We start from the raw sequence: 15,495 nt of genomic DNA on the forward strand, positions 1-15,495 counted from the left end.
TCATGGCCTGGTACAGCAATATGAGTATTGCAGGGAGTAATAGTTTCGGATCAATCATGGTCTGGTACAGCAATCTGAGTATTGCAGCGAGTAATATTCTCAGATCAATCATGGTCTGGTACAGCAATCTGAGTATTGCAGGGAGTAATAGTCTCGGATGAACCATGGTCTGATACAGCAATCTGAGTATTGCAGAGAGTAATTGTCTCGGATCAATCATGGTCTGGTACAGCAATCTGAGTATTGCAGGGAGTAATAATCTGCGTATTGCAGGGATAATAGTCCCGGATCAATCATGGTCTGATACAGCAATCTGAGTATTGCAGGGAGTGATAGTCTCGGATCAATCATGGTCTGGTACAGCAATCTGAGTATTGCTGGGATAATAGTCTCGGATCAATCATGGTCTGGTACAGCAATCTGAGTATTGCAGGGTTAATAGTCTCGGATCAATCATGGTCTGGTACAGCAATCTGAGTATTGCAGGGAGTAATATTCTCAGCTCAATCATGGTCTGGTACAGCAATCTGAGTATTGCAGGGAGTAATAGTCTCGGATCAATCATGGTCTGATACAGCAATCTGAGTATTGCAGGGAGGAATAGTCTCGGATCGACCATGGTCTGATACTGCAATTTGAGTATTGCAGGGAGTAATAGTCTCGGATCAACCATGGTCTGATACAGCAATCTGAGTATTGCAGGGAGTAATAGTCTCGGATCAATCATGGTCTGATACAGCAATCTGCGTATTGCAGGGACAATAGTCTAGGATCAATCATGGTCTGGTACAGCAATCTGAGTATTGTAGGGATAATAGTTTCGGATCAATCATGGTCTGATACAGCAATCTGCGTATTGCTGGGACATTCGTCTCGGATCAATCATGGTCTGATACAGCAATCTGAGTATTGCAGGGATAATAGTCTCGGATCAATCATGGTCTGATACAGCAATCTGAGTATTGCAGGGATAATAGTCTCGGATCAATCATGGTCTGGTACAGCAATCTGAGTATTGCAGGGAGTAATAATCTGAGTATTGCAGGGATAATAGTCTCGGATCAATCTTGGTCTGGTACAGCAATCTGAGCATTGCAGGGATAATAGTCTCGGATCAATCATGGTCTGATACAGCAATCTGAGTATTGCAGGGAGTAATAGACTCGGATCAATCATGGTCTGGTACAGCAATATGAGTATTGCAGGGAGTAATAGTTTCGGATCAATCATGGTCTGGTACAGCAATCTGAGTATTGCAGCGAGTAATATTCTCAGATCAATCATGGCCTGGTACAGCAATCTGAGTATTGCAGGGAGTAATAGTCTCGGATGAACCATGGTCTGATACAGCAATCTGAGTATTGCAGAGAGTAATTGTCTCGGATCAATCATGGTCTGGTACAGCAATCTGAGTATTGCAGGGAGTAATAATCTGCGTATTGCAGGGATAATAGTCCCGGATCAATCATGGTCTGATACAGCAATCTGAGTATTGCAGGGAGTGATAGTCTCGGATCAATCATGGTCTGGTACAGCAATCTGAGTATTGCTGGGATAATAGTCTCGGATCAATCATGGTCTGGTACAGCAATCTGAGTATTGCAGGGTTAATAGTCTCGGATCAATCATGGTCTGGTACAGCAATCTGAGTATTGCAGGGAGTAATATTCTCAGCTCAATCATGGTCTGGTACAGCAATCTGAGTATTGCAGGGAGTAATAGTCTCGGATCAATCATGGTCTGATACAGCAATCTGAGTATTGCAGGGAGGAATAGTCTCGGATCGACCATGGTCTGATACTGCAATTTGAGTATTGCAGGGAGTAATAGTCTCGGATCAACCATGGTCTGATACAGCAATCTGAGTATTGCAGGGAGTAATAGTCTCGGATCAATCATGGTCTGATACAGCAATCTGCGTATTGCAGGGACAATAGTCTAGGATCAATCATGGTCTGGTACAGCAATCTGAGTATTGTAGGGATAATAGTTTCGGATCAATCATGGTCTGATACAGCAATCTGCGTATTGCTGGGACATTCGTCTCGGATCAATCATGGTCTGATACAGCAATCTGAGTATTGCAGGGATAATAGTCTCGGATCAATCATGGTCTGATACAGCAATCTGAGTATTGCAGGGATAATAGTCTCGGATCAATCATGGTCTGGTACAGCAATCTGAGTATTGCAGGGAGTAATAATCTGAGTATTGCAGGGATAATAGTCTCGGATCAATCTTGGTCTGGTACAGCAATCTGAGCATTGCAGGGATAATAGTCTCGGATCAATCATGGTCTGATACAGCAATCTGAGCATTGCAGGGATAATAGTCTCGGATCAATCATGGTCTGATAGAGCAATCTGAGTATTGCAGGGAGTAATAATCTGAGTATTGCAGGGATAATAGTCCCGGATCAATCATGGTCTGATACAGCAATCTGAGTATTGCAGGGATAATAGTCTCGGATCAATCATGGTCTGGTACAGCAATCTGATAATTGCAAGGAGTAATAGTCTCGGATGAATCATCGTCTGGTACAGCAATCTGAATATTGCAGGGAGTAATAGACTCGGATCAATCATGGTCTGGTACAGCAATATGAGTATTGTAGGGAGTAATAGTTTCGGATCAATCATGGTCTGGTACAGCAATCTGAGTATTGCAGGGAGTAATATTCTCAGATCAATCATGGTCTGGTACAGCAATCTGAGTATTGCAGGGAGTAATAGTCTCGGATGAACCATGGTCTGATACAGCAATCTGAGTATTGCAGAGAGTAATTGTCTCGGATCAATCATGGCCTGGTACAGCAATCTGAGTATTGCAGGGAGTAATAATCTGCGTATTGCAGGGATAATAGTCCCGGATCAATCATGGTCTGATACAGCAATCTGAGTATTGCAGGGAGTGATAGTCTCGGATCAATCATGGTCTGGTACAGCAATCTGAGTATTGCTGGGATAATAGTCTGGGATCAATCATGGTCTGGTACAGCAATCTGAGTATTGCTGGGAGTAATAGTCTCGGATCAATCATGGTCTGATACAGCAATATGCGTATTGCAGGGACAATAGTCTAGGATCAATCATGGTCTGGTACAGCAATCTGAGTATTGTAGGGATAATAGTTTCGGATCAATCATGGTCTGATACAGCAATCTGCGTATTGCTGGGACATTCGTCTCGGATCAATCATGGTCTGATACAGCAATCTGAGTATTGCAGGGATAATAGTCTCGGATCAATCATGGTCTGATACAGCAATCTGAGTATTGCAGGGATAATAGTCTCGGATCAATCATGGTCTGGTACAGCAATCTGAGTATTGCAGGGAGTAATAATCTGAGTATTGCAGGGATAATAGTCTCGGATCAATCTTGGTCTGGTACAGCAATCTGAGCATTGCAGGGATAATAGTCTCGGATCAATCATGGTCTGATACAGCAATCTGAGTATTGCAGGGAGTAAAAGTCTGGGATCAATCATGGTCTGATACAGCAATCTGCGTATTGCAGGGACAATAGTCTCGGATCAATGATGGTCTGGTACTGCAATCTGAGTATTGAAGGGATAATAGTCTCGGATTAATCATGGTCTGGTACAGCAATCTGAGTATTGCAGGGAGTAATAATCTGAGTATTGCAGGGATAATAGTCCCGGATCAATCATGGTCTGATACAGCAATCTGAGTATTGCAGGGATAATAGTCTCGGATCAATCATGGTCTGATACAGCAATCTGTGTATTGCAGGGATAGTAGTCTCGGATCAATCATGGTCTGGTACAGCAATCTGAGTATTACAAGGAGTAATAGTCTCGGATCAATCATGGTCTGGTACAGCAATCTGAATATTGCAGGGAGTAATAGACTCGGATCAATCATGGTCTGGTACAGCAATATGAGTATTGCAGGGAGTAATAGTTTCGGATCAATCATGGTCTGGTACAGCAATCTGAGTATTGCAGCGAGTAATATTCTCAGATCAATCATGGTCTTGCACAGCAATCTGAGTATTGCAGGGAGTAATAGTCTCGGATGAACCATGGTCTGATACAGCAATCTGAGTATTGCAGAGAGTAATTGTCTCGGATCAACCATGGTCTGATACAGCAATCTGAGTATTGCAGGGAGTAATAGTCTCGGATCAATCATGGTCTGGTACAGCAATCTGAATATTGCAGGGAGTAATAGTCTCGGATCAATCATGGTCTGGTACAGCAATCTGAGTATTGCAGGGAGTAATAGTCTCGCATCAATCATGGTCTGATACAGCAATCTGCGTATTGCAGGGACAATAGTCTAGGATCAATCATGGTCTGGTACAGCAATCTGAGTATTGTAGGAATAATAGTTTCGGATCAATCATGGTCTGATACAGCAATCTGCGTATTGCTGGGACATTCGTCTCGGATCAAGCATGGTCTGATACAGCAATCTGAGTATTGCAGGGATAATAGTCTCGGATCAATCATGGTCTGATACAGCAATCTGAGTATTGCAGGGATAAGAGTCTCGGATCAATCATGGTCTGGTACAGCAATCTGAGTATTGCAGGGAGTAATAATCTGAGTATTGCAGGTATAATAGTCTCGGATCAATCTAGGTCTGGTACAGCAATCTGAGCATTGCAGGGATAATAGTCTCGGATCAATCCTGGTCTGATACAGCAATCTGAGTATTGCAGGGATAATAGTCTCGGATCAATCATGGTCTGATAGAGCAATCTGAGTATTGCAGGGAGTAATAATCTGAGTATTGCAGGGATAATAGTCCCGGATCAATCATGGTCTGATACAGCAATCTGAGTATTGCAGGGATAATAGTCTCGGATCAATCATGGTCTGGTACAGCAATCTGAGTATTGCAAGGAGTAATAGTCTCGGATCAATCATGGTCTGGTACAGCAATCTGAATATTGCAGGGAGTAATAGACTCGGATCAATCATGGTCTGGTACAGCAATATGAGTATTGCAGGGAGTAATAGTTTCGGATCAATCATGGTCTGGTACAGCAATCTGAGTATTGCAGGGAGTAATATTCTCAGATCAATCATGGTCTGGTACAGCAATCTGAGTATTGCAGGGAGTAATAGTCTCGGATGAACCATGGTCTGATACAGCAATCTGAGTATTGCAGAGAGTAATTGTCTCGGATCAATAATGGTCTGGTACAGCAATCTGAGTATTGCAGGGAGTAATAATCTGCGTATTGCAGGGATAATAGTCCCGGATCAATCATGGTCTGATACAGCAATCTGAGTATTGCAGGGAGTGATAGTCTCGGATCAATCATGGTCTGGTACAGCAATCTGAGTATTGCTGGGATAATAGTCTGGGATCAATCATGGTCTGGTACAGCAATCTGAGTATTGCTGGGAGTAATAGTCTCGGATCAATCATGGTCTGGTACAGCAATCTGTGTATTGCAGGGATAGTAGTCTCGGATCAATCATGGTCTGGTACAGCAATCTGAGGATTGCAAGGAGCAATAGTCTCGGATCAATCATGGTCTGGTACAGCAATCTGAATATTGCAGGGAGTAATAGACTCGGATCAATCATGGTCTGGTACAGCAATCTGAGTATTGCAGGGAGTAATAGTTTCGGATCAATCATGGTCTGGTACAGCAATCTGAGTATTGCAGGGAATAATAGTCTCGGATGAACCATGGTCTGATACAGCAATCTGAGTATTGCAGAGAGTAATTGTCTCGGATCAATCATGGTCTGGTACAGCAATCTGAGTTTTGCAGGGAGTAATAATCTGAGTATTGCAGGTATAATAGTCTCGGATCAATTATGGTCTGATACAGCAATCTGAGTATTGCAGGGACAATAGTTTCGGATCAATCATGGTCTGGTACAGCAATCTGAGTATTGCAGGGAGTAATAGTCTCGGATCAAACATGGTCTGATACAGCAATCTGAGTATTACAGGGAGTAATAGTCACGGATGAACCATGATCTGATACAGCAATCTGAGTATTGCAGGGGGTAATAATTTGAGTATTGCAGGGATAATAGTCCCGGATCAATCATGGTCTGATACAGCAATCTGAGTATTGCAGGGATAATAGTCTCGGATCAATCATGGTCTGGTACAGCAATCTGAGTATTGCAGGGAGTAATAGTTTCGGATCAATCATGGTCTGGTACAGCAATCTGAGTATTGCAGGGAGTAATATTCTCAGCTCAATCATGGACTGGTACAGCAATCTGAGTATTGCAGAGAGTAATAGTCTCGGATCAATCATGGTCTGGTACAGCAATCTGAGTACTGCAGGGGTAATAATCTGAGTATTGCAGGGATAATAGTCCCGGACCAATCATGGTCTGATACAGCAATCCGAGTATTGTAGGGATAATAGTCCCGGATCAATCATGGTCTGGTACAGCAATCTGAGTATTGTAGAGAGTAATAGTCTCGGATGAACCATGGTCTGATACAGCAATCTGAGTATTGCAGGGAGTAATAGTCTCGGATCAACCATGGTCTGATACAGCAATCTGAGTATTGCAGGGCGTAACAGTCTCGGATCGACCATGGTCTGATACAGCAATTTGAGTATTGCAGGGAGTAATAGTCTCGGATCAACCATGGTCTGATACAGCAATCTGAGTATTGCAGGGAGTAATAGTCTGAGTATTGCAGGGATAATAGTCTCGGATCAATCATGGTCTGGTACAGCAATCTGAGTATTCCAGGGAGTAATAGTCACGGATCAACCATGGTCTGGTACAGCAATCTGAGTATTGCAGGGAGCAATGCTCTCGGATTAATCATGGTCTGGTACAGCAATCTGAATATTGCAGGGAGTAATAGTCTCGGATCAATCATGGTCTGATACAGCAATCTGCGTATTGCAGGGGCAATAGTCTCGGATCAATCATGGTCTGGTACAGCAATCTGAGTATTGCAGGGATAATAGTCTCGGATCAATCATGGTCTGATACAGCAATCTGCGTATTGCTGGGACATTCGAGTCGGATCAATCATGGTCCGATACAGCAATCTGAGTATTGCAGGGAGTAATAATCTGAGTATTGCAGGGATAATAGTCCCGGATCAATCATGGTCTGATACAGCAATCTGAGTATTGCAGGGATAATAGTCTCGGATCAATCATGGTCTGATACAGCAATCTGAGTATTGCAGGGATAATAGTCTCGGATCAATCATGGTCTGGTACAGCAATCTGAATATTGCAGGGAGTAATAATCTGAGTATTGCAGGGATAATAGTCTCGGATCAATCATGGTCTGGTACAACAATCTGAGCATTGCAGGGATAATAGTCTCGGATTAATCATGGTCTGATACAGCAATCTGAGTATTGCAGAGAGTAATTGTCTCGGATCAATCATGGCCTGGTACAGCAATCTGAGTATTGCAGGGAGTAATAATCTGCGTATTGCAGGGATAATAGTCCCGGATCAATCATGGTCTGATACAGCAATCTGAGTATTGCAGGGAGTGATAGTCTCGGATCAATCATGGTCTGGTACAGCAATCTGAGTATTGCTGGGATAATAGTCTGGGATCAATCATGGTCTGGTACAGCAATCTGAGTATTGCTGGGAGTAATAGTCTCGGATCAATCATGGTCTGATACAGCAATATGCGTATTGCAGGGACAATAGTCTAGGATCAATCATGGTCTGGTACAGCAATCTGAGTATTGTAGGGATAATAGTTTCGGATCAATCATGGTCTGATACAGCAATCTGCGTATTGCTGGGACATTCGTCTCGGATCAATCATGGTCTGATACAGCAATCTGAGTATTGCAGGGATAATAGTCTCGGATCAATCATGGTCTGATACAGCAATCTGAGTATTGCAGGGATAATAGTCTCGGATCAATCATGGTCTGGTACAGCAATCTGAGTATTGCAGGGAGTAATAATCTGAGTATTGCAGGGATAATAGTCTCGGATCAATCTTGGTCTGGTACAGCAATCTGAGCATTGCAGGGATAATAGTCTCGGATCAATCATGGTCTGATACAGCAATCTGAGTATTGCAGGGAGTAAAAGTCTGGGATCAATCATGGTCTGATACAGCAATCTGCGTATTGCAGGGACAATAGTCTCGGATCAATGATGGTCTGGTACTGCAATCTGAGTATTGAAGGGATAATAGTCTCGGATTAATCATGGTCTGATACAGCAATCTGAGTATTGCAGGGATAATAGTCTCGGATCAATCATGGTCTGATAGAGCAATCTGAGTATTGCAGGGAGTAATAATCTGAGTATTGCAGGGATAATAGTCCCGGATCAATCATGGTCTGATACAGCAATCTGAGTATTGCAGGGATAATAGTCTCGGATCAATCATGGTCTGATACAGCAATCTGTGTATTGCAGGGATAGTAGTCTCGGATCAATCATGGTCTGGTACAGCAATCTGAGTATTACAAGGAGTAATAGTCTCGGATCAATCATGGTCTGGTACAGCAATCTGAATATTGCAGGGAGTAATAGACTCGGATCAATCATGGTCTGGTACAGCAATATGAGTATTGCAGGGAGTAATAGTTTCGGATCAATCATGGTCTGGTACAGCAATCTGAGTATTGCAGCGAGTAATATTCTCAGATCAATCATGGTCTGGCACAGCAATCTGAGTATTGCAGGGAGTAATAGTCTCGGATGAACCATGGTCTGATACAGCAATCTGAGTATTGCAGAGAGTAATTGTCTCGGATCAACCATGGTCTGATACAGCAATCTGAGTATTGCAGGGAGTAATAGTCTCGGATCAATCATGGTCTGGTACAGCAATCTGAATATTGCAGGGAGTAATAGTCTCGGATCAATCATGGTCTGGTACAGCAATCTGAGTATTGCAGGGAGTAATAGTCTCGGATCAATCATGGTCTCATACAGCAATCTGCGTATTGCAGGGACAATAGTCTAGGATCAATCATGGTCTGGTACAGCAATCTGAGTATTGTAGGGATAATAGTTTCGGATCAATCATGGTCTGATACAGCAATCTGCGTATTGCTGGGACATTCGTCTCGGATCAATCATGGTCTGATACAGCAATCTGAGTATTGCAGGGATAATAGTCTCGGATCAATCATGGTCTGATACAGCAATCTGAGTATTGCAGGGATAATAGTCTCGGATCAATCATGGTCTGGTACAGCAATCTGAGTATTGCAGGGAGTAATAATCTGAGTATTGCAGGTATAATAGTCTCGGATCAATCTAGGTCTGGTACAGCAATCTGAGCATTGCAGGGATAATAGTCTCGGATCAATCCTGGTCTGATACAGCAATCTGAGTATTGCAGGGATAATAGTCTCGGATCAATCATGGTCTGATAGAGCAATCTGAGTATTGCAGGGAGTAATAATCTGAGTATTGCAGGGATAATAGTCCCGGATCAATCATGGTCTGATACAGCAATCTGAGTATTGCAGGGATAATAGTCTCGGATCAATCATGGTCTGGTACAGCAATCTGAGTATTGCAAGGAGTAATAGTCTCGGATCAATCATGGTCTGGTACAGCAATCTGAATATTGCAGGGAGTAATAGACTCGGATCAATCATGGTCTGGTACAGCAATATGAGTATTGCAGGGAGTAATAGTTTCGGATCAATCATGGTCTGGTACAGCAATCTGAGTATTGCAGGGAGTAATATTCTCAGATCAATCATGGTCTGGTACAGCAATCTGAGTATTGCAGGGAGTAATAGTCTCGGATGAACCATGGTCTGATACAGCAATCTGAGTATTGCAGAGAGTAATTGTCTCGGATCAATAATGGTCTGGTACAGCAATCTGAGTATTGCAGGGAGTAATAATCTGCGTATTGCAGGGATAATAGTCCCGGATCAATCATGGTCTGATACAGCAATCTGAGTATTGCAGGGAGTGATAGTCTCGGATCAATCATGGTCTGGTACAGCAATCTGAGTATTGCTGGGATAATAGTCTGGGATCAATCATGGTCTGGTACAGCAATCTGAGTATTGCTGGGAGTAATAGTCTCGGATCAATCATGGTCTGGTACAGCAATCTGTGTATTGCAGGGATAGTAGTCTCGGATCAATCATGGTCTGGTACAGCAATCTGAGTATTGCAAGGAGCAATAGTCTCGGATCAATCATGGTCTGGTACAGCAATCTGAATATTGCAGGGAGTAATAGACTCGGATCAATCATGGTCTGGTACAGCAATCTGAGTATTGCAGGGAGTAATAGTTTCGGATCAATCATGGTCTGGTACAGCAATCTGAGTATTGCAGGGAATAATAGTCTCGGATGAACCATGGTCTGATACAGCAATCTGAGTATTGCAGAGAGTAATTGTCTCGGATCAATCATGGTCTGGTACAGCAATCTGAGTTTTGCAGGGAGTAATAATCTGAGTATTGCAGGTATAATAGTCTCGGATCAATTATGGTCTGATACAGCAATCTGAGTATTGCAGGGACAATAGTTTCGGATCAATCATGGTCTGGTACAGCAATCTGAGTATTGCAGGGAGTAATAGTCTCGGATCAAACATGGTCTGATACAGCAATCTGAGTATTACAGGGAGTAATAGTCACGGATGAACCATGATCTGATACAGCAATCTGAGTATTGCAGGGGGTAATAATTTGAGTATTGCAGGGATAATAGTCTCGGATCAATCATGGTCTGATACAGCAATCTGAGTATTGCAGGGAGTAATAGTTTCGGATCAATCATGGTCTGGTACAGCAATCTGAGTATTGCAGGGAGTAATATTCTCAGCTCAATCATGGACTGGTACAGCAATCTGAGTATTGCAGAGAGTAATAGTCTCGGATCAATCATGGTCTGGTACAGCAATCTGAGTACTGCAGGGGTAATAATCTGAGTATTGCAGGGATAATAGTCCCGGACCAATCATGGTCTGATACAGCAATCCGAGTATTGTAGGGATAATAGTCCCGGATCAATCATGGTCTGGTACAGCAATCTGAGTATTGTAGAGAGTAATAGTCTCGGATGAACCATGGTCTGATACAGCAATCTGAGTATTGCAGGGAGTAATAGTCTCGGATCAACCATGGTCTGATACAGCAATCTGAGTATTGCAGGGCGTAACAGTCTCGGATCGACCATGGTCTGATACAGCAATTTGAGTATTGCAGGGAGTAATAGTCTCGGATCAACCATGGTCTGATACAGCAATCTGAGTATTGCAGGGAGTAATAGTCTGAGTATTGCAGGGATAATAGTCTCGGATCAATCATGGTCTGGTACAGCAATCTGAGTATTGCAGGGAGTAATAGTCACGGATCAACCATGGTCTGGTACAGCAATCTGAGTATTGCAGGGAGCAATGCTCTCGGATTAATCATGGTCTGGTACAGCAATCTGAATATTGCAGGGAGTAATAGTCTCGGATCAATGATGGTCTGATACAGCAATCTGCGTATTGCAGGGGCAATAGTCTCGGATCAATCATGGTCTGGTACAGCAATCTGAGTATTGCAGGGATAATAGTCTCGGATCAATCATGGTCTGATACAGCAATCTGCGTATTGCTGGGACATTCGAGTCGGATCAATCATGGTCCGATACAGCAATCTGAGTATTGCAGGGAGCAATAATCTGAGTATTGCAGGGATAATAGTCCCGGATCAATCATGGTTTGGTACAGCAATCTGAGTATTGCAGGGAGTAATAATCTGAGTATTGCAGGGATAATAGTCTCGGATCAATCTTGGTCTGGTACAGCAATCTGAGCATTGCAGGGATAATAGTCTCGGATCAATCATGGTCTGATACAGCAATCTGAGTATTGCAGGGAGTAAAAGTCTGGGATCAATCATGGTCTGATACAGCAATCTGCGTATTGCAGGGACAATAGTCTCGGATCAATGATGGTCTGGTACTGCAATCTGAGTATTGAAGGGATAATAGTCTCGGATTAATCATGGTCTGATACAGCAATCTGAGTATTGCAGGGATAATAGTCTCGGATCAATCATGGTCTGATAGAGCAATCTGAGTATTGCAGGGAGTAATAATCTGAGTATTGCAGGGATAATAGTCCCGGATCAATCATGGTCTGATACAGCAATCTGAGTATTGCAGGGATAATAGTCTCGGATCAATCATGGTCTGATACAGCAATCTGTGTATTGCAGGGATAGTAGTCTCGGATCAATCATGGTCTGGTACAGCAATCTGAGTATTACAAGGAGTAATAGTCTCGGATCAATCATGGTCTGGTACAGCAATCTGAATATTGCAGGGAGTAATAGACTCGGATCAATCATGGTCTGGTACAGCAATATGAGTATTGCAGGGAGTAATAGTTTCGGATCAATCATGGTCTGGTACAGCAATCTGAGTATTGCAGCGAGTAATATTCTCAGATCAATCATGGTCTGGCACAGCAATCTGAGTATTGCAGGGAGTAATAGTCTCGGATGAACCATGGTCTGATACAGCAATCTGAGTATTGCAGAGAGTAATTGTCTCGGATCAACCATGGTCTGATACAGCAATCTGAGTATTGCAGGGAGTAATAGTCTCGGATCAATCATGGTCTGGTACAGCAATCTGAATATTGCAGGGAGTAATAGTCTCGGATCAATCATGGTCTGGTACAGCAATCTGAGTATTGCAGGGAGTAATAGTCTCGGATCAATCATGGTCTCATACAGCAATCTGCGTATTGCAGGGACAATAGTCTAGGATCAATCATGGTCTGGTACAGCAATCTGAGTATTGTAGGGATAATAGTTTCGGATCAATCATGCTCTGATACAGCAATCTGCGTATTGCTGGGACATTCGTCTCGGATCAATCATGGTCTGATACAGCAATCTGAGTATTGCAGGGATAATAGTCTCGGATCAATCATGGTCTGATACAGCAATCTGAGTATTGCAGGGATAATAGTCTCGGATCAATCATGGTCTGGTACAGCAATCTGAGTATTGCAGGGAGTAATAATCTGAGTATTGCAGGTATAATAGTCTCGGATCAATCTAGGTCTGGTACAGCAATCTGAGCATTGCAGGGATAATAGTCTCGGATCAATCCTGGTCTGATACAGCAATCTGAGTATTGCAGGGATAATAGTCTCGGATCAATCATGGTCTGATAGAGCAATCTGAGTATTGCAGGGAGTAATAATCTGAGTATTGCAGGGATAATAGTCCCGGATCAATCATGGTCTGATACAGCAATCTGAGTATTGCAGGGATAATAGTCTCGGATCAATCATGGTCTGGTACAGCAATCTGAGTATTGCAAGGAGTAATAGTCTCGGATCAATCATGGTCTGGTACAGCAATCTGAATATTGCAGGGAGTAATAGACTCGGATCAATCATGGTCTGGTACAGCAATATGAGTATTGCAGGGAGTAATAGTTTCGGATCAATCATGGTCTGGTACAGCAATCTGAGTATTGCAGGGAGTAATATTCTCAGATCAATCATGGTCTGGTACAGCAATCTGAGTATTGCAGGGAGTAATAGTCTCGGATGAACCATGGTCTGATACAGCAATCTGAGTATTGCAGAGAGTAATTGTCTCGGATCAATAATGGTCTGGTACAGCAATCTGAGTATTGCAGGGAGTAATAATCTGCGTATTGCAGGGATAATAGTCCCGGATCAATCATGGTCTGATACAGCAATCTGAGTATTGCAGGGAGTGATAGTCTCGGATCAATCATGGTCTGGTACAGCAATCTGAGTATTGCTGGGATAATAGTCTGGGATCAATCATGGTCTGGTACAGCAATCTGAGTATTGCTGGGAGTAATAGTCTCGGATCAATCATGGTCTGGTACAGCAATCTGTGTATTGCAGGGATAGTAGTCTCGGATCAATCATGGTCTGGTACAGCAATCTGAGTATTGCAAGGAGCAATAGTCTCGGATCAATCATGGTCTGGTACAGCAATCTGAATATTGCAGGGAGTAATAGACTCGGATCAATCATGGTCTGGTACAGCAATCTGAGTATTGCAGGGAGTAATAGTTTCGGATCAATCATGGTCTGGTACAGCAATCTGAGTATTGCAGGGAATAATAGTCTCGGATGAACCATGGTCTGATACAGCAATCTGAGTATTGCAGAGAGTAATTGTCTCGGATCAATCATGGTCTGGTACAGCAATCTGAGTTTTGCAGGGAGTAATAATCTGAGTATTGCAGGTATAATAGTCTCGGATCAATTATGGTCTGATACAGCAATCTGAGTATTGCAGGGACAATAGTTTCGGATCAATCATGGTCTGGTACAGCAATCTGAGTATTGCAGGGAGTAATAGTCTCGGATCAAACATGGTCTGATACAGCAATCTGAGTATTACAGGGAGTAATAGTCACGGATGAACCATGATCTGATACAGCAATCTGAGTATTGCAGGGGGTAATAATTTGAGTATTGCAGGGATAATAGTCTCGGATCAATCATGGTCTGATACAGCAATCTGAGTATTGCAGGGAGTAATAGTTTCGGATCAATCATGGTCTGGTACAGCAATCTGAGTATTGCAGGGTGTAATATTCTCAGCTCAATCATGGACTGGTACAGCAATCTGAGTATTGCAGAGAGTAATAGTCTCGGATCAATCATGGTCTGGTACAGCAATCTGAGTACTGCAGGGGTAATAATCTGAGTATTGCAGGGATAATAGTCCCGGACCAATCATGGTCTGATACAGCAATCCGAGTATTGTAGGGATAATAGTCCCGGATCAATCATGGTCTGGTACAGCAATCTGAGTATTGTAGAGAGTAATAGTCTCGGATGAACCATGGTCTGATACAGCAATCTGAGTATTGCAGGGAGTAATAGTCTCGGATCAACCATGGTCTGATACAGCAATCTGAGTATTGCAGGGCGTAACAGTCTCGGATCGACCATGGTCTGATACAGCAATTTGAGTATTGCAGGGAGTAATAGTCTCGGATCAACCATGGTCTGATACAGCAATCTGAGTATTGCAGGGAGTAATAGTCTGAGTATTGCAGGGATAATAGTCTCGGATCAATCATGGTCTGGTACAGCAATCTGAGTATTGCAGGGAGTAATAGTCACGGATCAACCATGGTCTGGTACAGCAATCTGAGTATTGCAGGGAGCAATGCTCTCGGATTAATCATGGTCTGGTACAGCAATCTGAATATTGCAGGGAGTAATAGTCTCGGATCAATGATGGTCTGATACAGCAATCTGCGTATTGCAGGGGCAATAGTCTCGGATCAATCATGGTCTGGTACAGCAATCTGAGTATTGCAGGGATAATAGTCTCGGATCAATCATGGTCTGATACAGCAATCTGCGTATTGCTGGGACATTCGAGTCGGATCAATCATGGTCCGATACAGCAATCTGAGTATTGCAGGGAGTAATAATCTGAGTATTGCAGGGATAATAGTCCCGGATCAATCATGGTCTGATACAGCAATCTGAGTATTGCAGGGATAATAGTCTCGGATCAATCATGGTCTGATACAGCAATCTGAGTATTGCAG

This window comes from Mobula birostris, chromosome 9, assembly GCF_030028105.1.
Source record: "Mobula birostris isolate sMobBir1 chromosome 9, sMobBir1.hap1, whole genome shotgun sequence".
NCBI classification, from domain to species: Eukaryota; Metazoa; Chordata; class Chondrichthyes; order Myliobatiformes; family Myliobatidae; genus Mobula; species Mobula birostris.